General features: G+C 41.4%; 1 protein-coding gene across 2 annotated transcripts in view; it reads left to right on the top strand.

Annotated features, from left to right (window-relative positions):
* The window catches only part of LOC136831371 (RNA-binding protein Ro60-like), a 159,978-nt gene that overhangs the window by 327 nt on the left and 146,736 nt on the right, over positions 1-12,915 (top strand). Inside the window, exon 1 of one of the 2 annotated variants that reach the window (XM_067091700.1) lies at positions 719-742. The exons of the other annotated variant lie outside the window; for it this stretch is intronic. The gene's annotated coding sequence lies outside the window, so the exon portion shown is untranslated. Of the gene's footprint in view, positions 1-718; positions 743-12,915 lie in introns of those variants that run through there. 2 annotated transcript variants of the gene reach the window in all.

The raw sequence follows: 12,915 nt of genomic DNA, 5'->3' as shown, positions 1-12,915 counted from the left end.
TGACGTGTATCGGGAACTTTAATTCACTGTTCACTGGATAATTGCGGCTGGAACCGCAGAAAATGAAGTTGATTTCTTGGAACGGTGCTTCCACGCCCCTTTGTTATGGTTTACGAAGATCCCCGATGAAATTCCTTCAGTACCTGAAACGTCATTACGTCAAGCATTTGTTGAGCCACCAACTCGGCAAAGAACGACTCGTAGTTACTAGTGTCGCATTGCAGATATTCTCGCGACATACAGTCGGATAATAACATTTTGTTGTGCACTGTTTTAGAATTGGCTCGCCAACTTGTTTAGACCTATTACCCATCTTGGCCTATTTTGGAATTCTTTCTTAGGTCTTTAGAACCCATTGACCAAGCCCTTTTTTTTTTTTTAAACATTTCAGTGTGGTTTTCTCACAAACTGTGCAGCAGTTTAGTGTTAGTAGACTTATGGTAGTGTTAAGATAGCGTAGGCTAATCACTTGTGTAGCCTAAATGATGCATAGGCTAGCCTAGCTAAGAACACTATCAGCTGCCATCACTGATTAGTTTTCTTTCATTGCTCTCATTTTAAGCCTCTTTAAACTCAATTTTCCTTCCAGCACTGAATGACCTCATAGGTCCCAGTGCTTTGGCCTAAATTTTATATTCCAATCCATTCCTTCTTACTGCAGATTGACCCAGCAGTGATATTGGAAAACTGTAGAGATTGGAGAAGTTTCGTAGCAGCTTGAACTCCTGTGTTTCATGTGAAGGTGAGCTGTTTAATTGCTTGACGTCTCTAATGTGACAGCCCAGAAGTCTGTCAGAGAGCTGTATCCTATTTTGATCGCTGCTTTAGTGGATTGTATTAGCCTGCTGATTTACATCTTATGAGATCAACCATACCCTCAAGACAAGGCTTTTGAGGCATCAGCCATTGCAGACCAGTTAGTGTCAATTGCACTTTCTGTCAAGGGAGATTCACTTTCATTTTTTTTTTTTTTTGGTAAAACAAGACTACCATGCGCCTCTGGTTCAGTAACTACCAGTTTATGTGCTATGTGGGTGCCATGTTTAGTACCAGCCCCTTGGGGATGAATATAAAGGTATAAACAAAAGACAGTAAATATCATAAATGTAAACAAAAGACACAAACAAAAACATAAGAAAAGGAGTAGCTTAAATATCCCAGTCAGTGACTTGGAGGAAAAAGCCACAGTAGTAGTCTTCAGTTTTACCTTATTTTTGAGCATTGAGGCTTTATTGACCAATGAGTTGAACAAGAAAAAGGGTTTTAAAGTTTTTGAAAAAGACCAAAGAATGAGACTGTTTCAGTGCAGCTTTTCACATTGCATACACCTACCAAACAAGGAAGTAATGCAGCACATGGAATGTAAAAAGTAAGATGGTTGATACTGCTTTTGAAGCTCTTTATAAAATCCTGACATGTTTGGTGCATTATAATAAAACTGTTATTTAAACTAGTTACATCAGATGTGGGGAGACTCCCTCAGAGTAATTAGTATGGATGTTTTGTTGTTTAGCAGTGCAATATACAAAGTAAGATACTTATATAACTCCACCCCTAGGATAGATTACGTGGGTGTCTAGGAGAGGCATATTACCTCCAAGGAAGGATTTCTGCTCCCAGGTTAGATGTGGTCAGTGAGGTTAAGTAAGGCTCGTGTCCTTTCTTACCAGAAAGGAAATAGAGTGAAATTACTTTAAATGCTTTCCCTGCTCATATCTGGAATTGCTGAAGATTTTTAGAAGTGAAAAATTTTGGTAATTTTATGAATGTAAATAAAACTGAACTAATTTAACCTTCCTTACCTAACCCTTCAGAGCATTTGTAGATAATTTTGAACCAGAAAAAATTGTGGTAAATAGATGTAGGTTAAAGCCTCACCTGCACAAATAATGGAATATGTACCATGTGCTATTGCAACTGAAAGGGGCCTACCCTACTTTAGTGGGTCTAACTCTGGATAGTTTCCTTGGATTTTCATAGATTCTTATGGGCGTCCACATTACGGTAAAATGTTGTGAACACATTGGTAACACATTTCTAACAGGTTGAATACAAGTTAACAATATATTGGTAGTCCTAGCCAATTGGCATTGGCAAAAGATGTGTTTGCCATTTATGGTTGCTAACTTGGGTAGATCTAAGTAGTAGCTCCACGGCAGCGATTTCCTTCTAACTTAACTTTTTCTACAGTTTTTTGGTTGCTAATTATGGATTTACCTTCAATTTTTGTCGCACAAATGTAATTAACCTGTAATTAACCCCTGAAGTCCATCCAACAAGGGGTTTCCTTACACTATCTTCACAAGACAGATCATGGGTACGTCTGTTTGGAATGGTTCATATCCCATCCGGCAAGTGCAATAACTTGTTAACATATGGGTAACCCCCCCCCCGGGGGGGGGGCCAGTACTAAACACGGCGAAGGGACATTCCATATGGCCGACAACAAACAATTGCACCTCCAGTATCAGAAGCCTAAAAGCGTAGAAAAGACAGTTTCAAGGTAAAAACAGGTGCAGAGCTAATACTTAGAATTACCCTAACTTGTTTTCAACCTACATAGGCTACATATTATATATATATATATATATATATATATATATATATATATATATATATATATATATATATATATATATATATATATATATATATATATATACATATATATTATATATACAGGGTGTTTCAAAATTAGAGGCCCCCCCCCTCTACAGCATAATCTAAAATTGATATGGACAAAAAGTAATTCAGAACAGGTATTTATTTAAGTTTCTCTCTGAGTATTTAATATTTTGTGTGGCCTCCGTCTGCCTGTACCACAGCCTGCATTTTTGAGGGGTGTGATTTCAGCAAATCACAAAAAACCTCAGACTCAAACTCCATTTCCCTGAGCACTTCGGTCACCTCTCTTCACAGATCGTCGAGGCTTGGTATACCATCATAGTTCACTGTGCGTGCTTCAACATGATCCATTAAGGTAGTACCAATGCTTTCACACACACTGAGGTCAGGGGAGCTACCTGGAAATTCACTAGACGAGAAGAAATCGATACCACTGTTTTGAAGCAGCTCCTGTGTCTGAAGAGCCTTGAAACATGGTGCCTTATCATGCAAAAATGTGACTTCTTCAACAGATAACACATTTTCAGTATCTTTGAGGAAAGGAAATACTCCACCAGTAAGCACAGTTTCTCTGAAGTATTTGCCATTCCATGACTGTCCTTTTTCTTTGATGATCCACGTTAACAGTTTGGCTGTGAAACAGAGAAAAATTCCCAAACATTCAGGAAATTTCAACTTGGCGATAGCGCACGTTATCGCTGACATCATCCAACTTTGCAGCCCAAATGATGTCATTTTTATGATTTAGCTTCCTGACTTTGTAAATGAAGAATTCATCTGATGCGGCAACATGGAAAAAGTCAGCTTCATCCCAATCTTTAAGAAATGAACCACAAAACCATGCATGGTCTTCTCTCTGTTGCTGAGTGATGTTGGGCTTGCTGATAACATGAAATGGCTTGATACCAGATTTTTTCAACTCACGATATACAGCGGTATAACTCCTTTTCTTTCCCCTTTTTGTTTCTAGTTCAAGCGCCAGTTTACGCAAAGACTTTCTTGTCTACCCACTACTTCAGCTATGATGTCTTTTGACTCATGAGAAAGGACTTCAGGCCTTCCAAGATTCTCACTCTTTTTGCGATGACAGTCATATGGATTTTTGTTCCAGTTTCTTTTAACAAAGGATTCATCTCTTTTAATGTATTTAGCTCTCCAGGAATGTGAAATGAAGGATGCACCAGCATCCCTGGCCTCTCTGAAGGTTATAGCCCGGATTCGGTCAATCCATCTGATTTCCTCAGAGTCGTTGGCTATATCTGTATCTAACTGAAAATACAATAAATGTAAAATGAAAAATAGCTTAATAGAAACTTAGAATAATGTACTTGGAGATAGGCTATAGCAGAAAACTTCATAACTTTCCATTTGTTCTGTGGAGGGGTGCTCTAATTTCGAAACACCTGGTGTATATATATAATACAGTAATACTTCGATCTTACATGATTCGAGTTGCACGAATTCACACACACACGAACTTTTCACTGGAACCTAACTAATGGGCATGCGTGATTTTTTCACAGACACGAAATTCTCGAGAAACCCTGCAGAAGTGGGTGTTTAATTTTTGAAGTAATTTACAAGTTTTCATGCTTTTATGTGTAAAATCTGTATGAAAAATGCATTTCATTCTTTTATTTGTAAAATCTGTATGAAAAATGCATTTCATGCTTTTATGTGTAAAATCTGTATGAAAAATGCATTTTATGTTTTAATGTGCAAAATCTCTATGAAAAATGCATTTCATGCTTTCATGTGTAAAATCTCTATGAAAAATGCATTTCATGCTTTCATGTGTAAAATCTGTATCGAAAATGTATTATTTTTATTTTTGTACGTGCATAAATATGATGCAAAGGTAATTTCAGCACATTCACTTAGTGTACTTTTACAAGATGTGATACCCATTTGCAAAGTTACTGCACTTTTCAAAGATGATACCCCTGCAGAAAATGCTTGTTTAATGTTTGAAGTACATTTATAAGTTTTCATGCTTTTAACTGTAAAATTGATATGGAAAATTTATTTTTATATTTCTGTACATAAATATCATACAAGTATTATGTCCATTTGCAAAGTCTTTGTCACAAGGACTTTACATGACCTTGAGATGAGGTTGTTCAGTCGCGCTCACTTGATAAAATGAATTCGTTAATGTAATATCAGAGATGTAACTAAGAGTTGTATGAGTATCATTCTTTGAAAATTACTCTGTTCACCTCGGAGAAAAGTGCTGGTACAATCTGTATGTGCATGTAATTACAGCACGTTCAGTTGGTGTACTTTTACAAGATTTGATACCCTTAGATACTGCATTTTTCAAAGATGATATCCCTGTAGAAAGTGTTTTATTTTTAAGTTTTCGTGTTTTTAGGTGTAAAATCAGAATGGAAAATTTGTATTTATATATCTGCGCATAAATACGATACAAAAGCAGTACAGTTACTTTATTACAATATCTCTCTCTCTCTCTCTCTCTCTCTCTCTCTCTCTCTCTCTCTCTCTCTCTCTCTCTCTCTCTCTCTCTCTCTCTCTCTCTCTCTCTCATTCGTAGTTAGCGCTCAGACATACTTTTACAACTTATTATTTCTCTGGTACGTCATTACATGTACAGTATATAATTTTAAATTGATTGAATTTTACCTGTACTGTACTACCTTCTACGAACATTATGTACATGTTTTCAATGTTTTATGGAATTGTACTTTTGTTGACTGTGACGTTTTGCCTAGTGACGCAAAGAAAACGTCTTTTACTCTAAGTGACAAAGAAAACGGCATCCCATGAATTAGGGGTAACATTAGTATACGCATGCACATACTGTAAATGCGCTATTATGAAACTGTGCAGTACTCAATTTTTATGTCAACCATTTACTGTATTCCTTTTTTAAGGGTAATAAGCTAAATTTTAAATAAAATTACACTAACTTTAGTTCATTTAAAAGTTAGCTTAATACTTTGGGAGCATGATTAGGGTCATAATTAGTACTTAAACTCTGGAAATAAAGATTTATTAGCACTTTTAAACACCATGCCAAACTTACGCGAAAATTCACCTTGCACAAGGGGCTCCGGAACCTAACCTCGCGTAATTTCGAGGTGTGACTGTACACTCCCTGAACACCTGAATTAGCCCTGGTCACTGACCAGCCCGAACTACATCCCCATAGCTTTTACCCACTAAGTGGGTAATAAACTGTCAGCGTTACCAACGCTTACAGGAAAATCTTGTCAAATGAGTTACCTGAAGTACCGTTGGCAACACTGCTGCAAATCCCGGCCGAGTGAGGCCGAGATCCCCAATTGCTTTTTGTTCTCCATGCTGTGTGGGTGTGTCCCACATCAGGCGAACTTTTGGTCATTTAGCCCGACCCCCATTCAAGTTTTTGGACATCAGATCATAATTTGGACTGTTTTCAACACATTTTCTCCTGGATGGATACTTTATTGATGGGATTTGGAACTTCTCTCCCGATTTTGACTTTGGGATCGGTACTTTGGATTCGATTGGATAAGCCAAACAAGAAGACTTTGTCGTCTGCTAGCGCCGATACTTCAACTTCGTTTACATCTTCGACGACAGAGCCTTCTACTGTTGGAGATGCTGACGCTCATCGTCCCTACATGTCCTGCAAGCGTAGGATGAGTACCCTCAAACACGATCGACATTCTGTTTGTGTTTTTATGTAGGAAGACACAGTGTAGTATCAGTCAGATAGGCGGCAAGTCTTGGTCGGTAGATCAGATGGAAGAATTATTCAAAAAGTTAGAGGACAAGTTACTAGCTGAGTATGTCTAGTCTATTTTTCTAGCTTTATGACTAAATTAACGGAAACTAGAGATAAGGATAGTAGTAACAGTGTTGTAGATACTAATCGTTCTTTTTCAGCCCCTCTGCCTGTTCTAGAACCAGCCCTAACGGGTGCTGGGAGTCATGGAGAACCGCAGACCTCGAAGGTAGGATCTACCGGCCCCCCCGGAGCGGAGCAGGCAGTGTTGGTAGTAGATTTCCCCCCTTCCCTCTAAAAGCGTAAGTTCTAAGGTGGATTTAGAATTAGGAATCACTCAGAAGGGTAGGAATTCTAATTAGGAAGTATTCAGGAAAGTAGCTGAGCGTGGTCTTCTTTGGGTGTAGGTCTCTCATTCAGATCAATCGTCGGTTTTATTTCCTGCTTCGAGCCCTGTGCAACAAAGGTTTCCAGATCCGTGGAGGGTCGTTCAGATTTGGTTTCTGATGTATCTGGTTCTGAATTTTTGTTTTTCCTTGAATACTCCTCCTTCGAAGGTTCCTTTTCCTTTGTGAGTTTAAAATTTCGTTCGTCTTGCAATGGTGGTAATTCTGGCGATCAGGTTTTTCCAATATTCATGATCATATCTTAAAGAATTTTCTGATTTGATAATGTCTATCAAGATTATCAGGGGCGGGGGGAACAGGACCAGGCTATTTTCTTCGAATTTTCTGATTTGATAATGTCTATCAAGATTATCAGGGGCAGGGTGAACAGAACGAGTCTATTTTCTTTGAAATCTATGGCCTCTTCGGCCATTACGAAAATTTCCCGTTTTTCCCCCTTTTTCTTCTAAGCCTTCTTTCATTGCCCTTCTCAATATTCTTTTCGGTCCGCTCTTAGGAGGGCTCTCAGGGTCTTTGTTGCGCATCCTGTTTTCTTGGCTTTTAACTCAGCAGAGCAAGGCTTTCTTGCTTCAACCCTGTATTTAGAGCTCAGCGGCCCCCCCTCTCTCTCTTCAGGGTTAAGGGAAGGGGTACTTTTTACGGATCCATCGTCCTATCACCTTTTGCAAATCCGGTGGTTTCTCAGGCATCCGGTCTAGCTGCTTCTCAGTTGTTTGCGGAGGCGTCAGCAACTCCTTATTTCATTCTTTATGGGTTCCTAACTGTAATGTATCCTCCGCGATTCTTGCGGATGTTACGGCAGTCGGCGATTCGCCGGTGCCAGCGTTCAGTGTATCAGCACCAATAGTTTCCTCATTGTAATGTACCCTCCGCGATTCTTGTGGATGCTACGGCAGTCTGCGATTCGCCTGCGCCAACATTCAGTGTATCAGCACTAATAGTTTCCTAATTGTAATGTATCCTCCGCGATTCTTGCGGATGCTACAGCAGTCGGCGATTCGCCTGCGCCAGCGTTCAGTGTATCAGCACCGATAGTTTCCGCAGCCTTTCCATTCTCCAGGATAGTTGGTAACTACCTTTTTCTGTTACCTTCGGTTCGGTACCTCGTAACTTCCCCTTCAATACTCCTTTGAGTTTCGGTCCGGTTGGGGCCTTCTCCATCTGTCCAACGTCGGCGTTGGGCGCTCTGGTGGTTACTCCGAGTGTGGCTTCTTCCTTCTTCCCTCCTCCGGCTTCTTCTTTCTCAACTTTCCGGCAGGTTTTCTCTGTCCCTCCGTCTAGGCATCCATGTTGGTTCCGGGTCTTCAGTTCCGGATTCCCGCTCTCATGCGGTTTTGATACATCCGGATTTGAGTGGTTCGGGTGTTGCGGCCTCTTCTCTCTCAGGAGTGGGCGTGGTTTGCCCAGGTGTTGCGTCATCCATGTTGGATGGTGTGGGGTTTGCTCAACCTAGACTTTGGTGTCTCCAGTATGTTCGCGATTGATACGTCAGTTGTCCTTCTCACGCACCCGGGTGTAGCAGTTCCGGGTTTTTGAGTTCGGCGTTTGCTAGGGATTGGCCTGCCTCTTTCCTGTTCCGGCTCGGTCGGACCAGTCCGACAATCCTCCGGCTCGGTCGAACCAGTCCGACAAGGATTATTCATTTGAAGAAGAGGATCCGGTACCGGATATTAGTTCTCCTTCAGCCAATGAGAATGAGTATAAGCGGATGGTAGACTTCATCCTCACGTATCCTCAATCCAAGGTTCTGGAGGAGCGTACACTACCGAAGCAACGATGTTTGAGTCGCTATATGTGACAGAACCGGTAGTTGCTTAAACAAGATGATTTCTTCCTCCGGTCCGGTACTGCCTGACACCTCTTCACTTCGGTGTCAGTAAGGCTGACATACCAGGTTAACATGTCGCCTGACTATACAACGTTCTTTGGCAGAAGAGGAGGGGCTTCTTTTGAAGCTTCCGCCTCACTATCCGGACATTCGGAGAGGGTTCTGTTGTGGGCGCCTTTTGCGCTCTGTAACAGTCTTTTAGGGAGGAGGATATCTCCTCCATGGTCTATTTCGTGTAGCCGTCGTCAGCAGTAGCGTCACAGCAAGCTATGATTAGTGTGTCTGCTCCAGGTTCAAGGGATGTGGCCAGTATAACGAACTTGTTGCTTCTAACTCATGTCTCCAGTTTTGGCAAATATGCATCGTTGAAAGTACAAAATGTGGAAATAGAGGGTTTCTGTTTAACAGGGAACAGCCGGTACCCACTTGAAGAAGCCTTTTAGGGAGAATGTCATCTCTTCAGGTATGTCTCAGGAATCGCTGGGACTTCCACATCGAGAATACAGGTATAATCTGGAACGATTCTCGCTTGTCAGATCGTCTGTGATAGTCAGAAGAAGCGCATCTGACATCCGGAAGGTCTATAGTCTCCCCTCTTCCCGACGTTCATCTGTACTCAGATGCCTCATATCAAGGTTGGGGAGCAACCTTGGAGGAACCCAGGCTTCGGGCCTCTGGAGGGCTCGGGAATGAGAGGAGTCATAACCTTCAGGAACCTCAGGGCTGTAAAGGAAGCCCTCAGGTGTTTCTCAGGCCTAGTGCACAACACAATAGTGGGTCTGCTTGCGATATCGTAACTGCCGTGTCGTATCTGAGAACTCGGGGGGAACAAGATCATTAGAAGAGGTGTATACTTTCCACCATTCGGTCTCATTCATCAGGTAATCAGGAATTGCGGTAGTGTCAAGATGTCTGTGACTCTAGCTCCTTGCTGGCTCTAACACCCTCGGTTCCGGAATTCTTAATGCTCCTTACGGAAGTTCCGATATTCCTCCTCATGCGGAAGATCTTTTAGACAACCACATTTTCACCATTATCATCCAAACTCTTGCGTGATGAACCTTGTTGCGGGCGACTGCTGAGTGAACAGCTGACAGTACAGACACTCTAAAGTTATGTCTAGACAGTGTTTCCTTCAGCTTCAGAAGTCAACCCGTAGCTTTACCAGGTCAACTTGACATGGGGAAGTCTGTGTCGTAAGGAAGGTTATTCCATCTTTAGGCCTGCCATAACTGAAATAGCTGGTTTTCTCTTATTCCTTTGGAAAGTCAAGATTCTTCCGTTTTCGGCTATTGCTGGCTACCGCTCAGCACTTTGCAGTACATTTTTCTTTTTCCCTGAAATTTCTAGCAGTAAGATCTTTGACTTGTTACGTTCCCTCGGGCTCCCTCATGAGATTTGTCGGAAGTTCTAATGTTAAGATGATTGGTTAGGTGTTTTATTTCTTTCTTTCCGCTTTAACTGCAAATAAAACATTGGGTGAGCTTCGGGAAGTTTCCTAGACCAGTTTCCTAGGCGGGAAATGATAAGTATTTCTCTTCTTCCGGAAGTCGTGGCCGAGGCTTAAACTCTGCTTCGTTCATTTAAGGTTCTTTATCTGCCAGTGTTCGGTTCCAGCATCAGCGGGGATATCTTTATGTCCGATGCGAATAATTATCAAAGGTTGATAAACTCCGTCCGCTTCCGTGTACACTTCTTTTCTCTCTGTGGAATCCTTCCCGTCCGCTGTCAAAGGAAGCGATTAGTTACTTTCGGAGAAATGGTTCCTGGTTCCTAGTTCATAAGCGCTCACTACACGAACACAGTTGCAGGCACACTTCACGATTCTTGTGTGGTGCGAGGTTTATGCCTTACCACACAGTATTCGGAGTATGTCCACTTCATCTTCTTTTCTAAGGAATGGTTCAGAGTCTTCAATTCTGGAGGTAGTTGCTTGCGAGTCCGTCTTTGTTTTCTTCCTTCACTTAAGAGACGTTCAATTCGCCCCACTGCGTATAGTGGCAAATTCTCCTGTCTAGGGTGCGTTCAGTTAGCTGAGGTGGTATTCTCTTCGTGCGAAGACTCGGAAGGTTATTCACTTAGTCCACGTTTAACGGCGAAGTCTATTATCTCGGGTGCACTCATTTAGCTAAGGTAGTATTCACGTAGTGCGGTGATTATTAGGTTAACCAGATAGAAAAATTCCTTTTTTAGGCTTTAGAATCTTAAGCAACAGTGATAGTATAATCACATGAACCTAAGTTCAGAGTATCTTAAGTATCCTAGTCTTTGATAGTTTCCCTACGAGAGTCCAAAGAGGTGCTCTCATAGGCTAGCCTAAGTTGTTTTGTCGGCGCTGGGATACTTCTGCGCTCGTCGGCCTTTGCCGCAACCTGCAGGGTGGAGGGTCATCGGCTCGGCACACTGCCTCATTCCCTCCTTAATGGGTAGGCTCTGAATAGTCACTTGGGAGATGCATCGTTCTCCTTTTTACATGAAAGTTATTCTCTTAGTCCGTGTGTAGCCGCTAACCCTTCTATCGTGGGTGCGTTCATTTAGCTAAGGGGTACTCTCTTAGTGCGGAGGTTCTTAGCGGCGGCCACTTGGAAGTCAGTGTCATTTTTCATGACTTCTACCTAAAGACGTTCAGTTTTCTTCAAAGAAGAATTTCTCGCTTGTTCCCTTTGCGACGACCAACTCGATCTTATAATTACATAGTAATGTTAAGGGTGGGGGGAACTATAGGTAATGAATGTACAGTAGTCAGGAAATTTGGAATTTTGGATTCTCTGTTAGTCGGGGTTCATAGTGAGAATATTAAGTTTGACTTTAGTACTGTGAAGATAGGCAGATCCAGTGGACAGGTTTGGTTTCTTCAACCTCTTCTGCTTGAACATCGGCGGCAACGGACGCGAAGAACTCAAGATCCTGCACACTCAACTTCTCCTCCATACATGAGAGGCTACAGTAGCCACATGGGAGGTTCTTCGTACCCCCTCCATACATGAGAGTGCTTTGATTAGCCACATGGGAGGTTCATTGTACCCCTCCATACATGAGAGTGCTTTGATTAGCCACATGGGAGGTTCATCGTTCTCCACTAATCATGGGAGGCTGTGATTAGCCACATGGTAGGTTGGTTTTTATTTTGCTACTCTCTATCCATGAGGAGGTTTGAATACCACATGAGAGGCAGCTCAACTCAGACCCTCCATAAGTGTGAGTGCTTTGATTAGCCACATGGGAGGTTCATCGTTCTCCACTAATCATGGGAGGCTGTGATTAGCCACATGGCAGGTTGGTTTTATTTTGCTACTCTCTATCCATGAGGAGGTTTGAACCACATGAGAGGTAGCTCGACTCAGACAGTACCTAGACATGAGAATGACATCGGGGGTACTCTCTCTATAGACATTCTCACCTGCCGAGTGGGATAACCAGGTGAGGATACATTCATTTATACAGAGTAGGCGAATAATGAGTTACCTGCTTTCCCTGATGGCAGGTTGGGCTGAATTAGATTGATCCCACCTCCACTAAATTTTGTTAATTGGGCTAATTCAGGTGTTCAGGGAGTGTATTGCAATATGAAGTTTTCATAATAAAACTAATATTGTAATACTTACCTGAACACCTGAATGATTCCCACCCTCCTCCCCACTTCAATTTGAATAGTGGATAACGCAATTGGGGGATCTCGGCCTCACTCGGCCGGGACTTGCAGCAGTGTTGCCAACGGTACCTCAGGTAACTCATTTGACAAGATTTTCCTGTAAGCGTTGGTAACGCTGACAGTTTATTACCCACTTAGTGGGTAAAAGCTATGGGGATGTAGTTCGGGCTGGTCAGTGACCAGGGCTAATTCAGGTGTTCAGGTAAGTATTACAATATTAGTGTTATTATGAAAACTTCATATATATATATATATATATATATATATATATATATATATATATATATATATATATATATATATATATATACAGTCATACCTCTAAATTGCGAGGTTAGGTTCGAGCCCCTTGTGCAAGGTGAATTTTTAGCGTAAGTTTGGCATGGTGTTTAAAAATGCTAATAAATGTTTATTTCCAGAGTTTAAGTACTAAATATGACCTAATCATGCTCCCAAAGTATTAAGCTAACTTTTAAATGAACTAAAGTTAGTGTAATTTTATTTAAAATTTAGCTTATTACCCTTAAAAAGGAATACAGTAAATGGTTGACATAAAAACTGAGTACTGCACAGTTTCATAAAAGCGCATTTACAGTATGTGCATCATATACTAATGTTACCCCTAATTCATGGGATGCCGTTTTCTTTGTCACTTAGAGTAAAAGCCGTTTTC

The sequence above is a fragment of the Macrobrachium rosenbergii genome, chromosome 48 (genome assembly GCF_040412425.1).
Source record: "Macrobrachium rosenbergii isolate ZJJX-2024 chromosome 48, ASM4041242v1, whole genome shotgun sequence".
NCBI lineage: Eukaryota > Metazoa > Arthropoda > Malacostraca > Decapoda > Palaemonidae > Macrobrachium > Macrobrachium rosenbergii.
The sequence above is the reverse complement of the archived record's forward strand: the minus strand, read 5'-3'. Positions and strand labels throughout refer to the sequence as shown.